The sequence below is a fragment of the Rhea americana genome, unplaced genomic scaffold (assembly GCF_003343005.1).
Source record: "Rhea americana isolate MKP2758 unplaced genomic scaffold, rheAme1 scaffold_98, whole genome shotgun sequence".
Classification (NCBI taxonomy): domain Eukaryota; kingdom Metazoa; phylum Chordata; class Aves; order Rheiformes; family Rheidae; genus Rhea; species Rhea americana.
In genome coordinates this window covers 2280763-2281807 of record NW_028187177.1, presented here as the reverse complement: position 1 = coordinate 2281807, position 1045 = coordinate 2280763, and positions in this window count along the sequence as shown.

Sequence of the window (1045 nt, the reverse complement as noted above, 5' to 3'; positions counted from 1 at the left end):
AGCCAAGCAATAAAGACATGTGAGGAGCGAGAAGAGAAGAGCTCTTACAAAGCCCAAACGCTCTTCCTTCAGTAAAACAAAAACCTGATTCAAATGATTCTGCACGCCAGCAGTGTTGGCTGTCAGCCACCCCCACCAAGCTGACAACAGCTGCAGTGGGCGGGTGCACGCTCACAGCTTCCCTGTCCCAGTGCCCACAGCCCTCTTTCGGACAAAGCAGGGACTTTTTGTATATCTGAGATTTTCTCTTTAAAAAGCATCTCAGCTGGATACCTGGGGATTTGTGCTGTTTTTCAGGCTGCTCCTCCAAGCACATAAGGGATCTAGCCAGGACAGCAAATCCCTTATGGCACTCCCTTCCCTACTTTTCTGATGGAGCAGGAACCTCCTGGAGAATGTGGTGCCTATTTTTCATCGCTAATATAGTAACATAACATTTTGTCTGTCCTTTGCAAGGAAGCCTACAATAAAGGCCTCCTGAGCAAACTGATGAATGTGTGTGTTTAGGTCAGGTATGTTTGCTCTGAGATTGAGTCCCTCATGTACACGCTCTTCCATAAAACCTATCGCAGGGCTTTTTCTAATTATATCTGTTGCCAATGCAAGACCAGTAAAAATTCAGCGCTGTGACAGAACCAGTGTCTGAATGTTGCTTCAACAGCATTATATGGGAAAGAAGTGACTTTAACTAGTTACAGAAATGGCAATGAACTCAACAGCATGGAACTAGATGAAGTTGAGGAGAGTTTAGAAATGCAAGCAGGGATTGCAGAGCTCTGCGTAAACAGCTGTAATGTTGTAAGCAAAAGAGTGAGCTGTGTGTGAGGGTGGCTCACACATAAATACTGCATTCTGAATGAAGCTTTTTTTTTTTTTTTTAAGAAAAAAGAGTTGTCTTTTCAGTCCAGTACTTAAAAATCATATATATTAATATATTGCGTTAATGAAGTCTAAGGCTCTATATTTACTGTTAATACTAGATCAGACATATTAGTTACTTTGCATATGTCATGGACAAATGTTTGATTACTTCTTCCAGTGCATG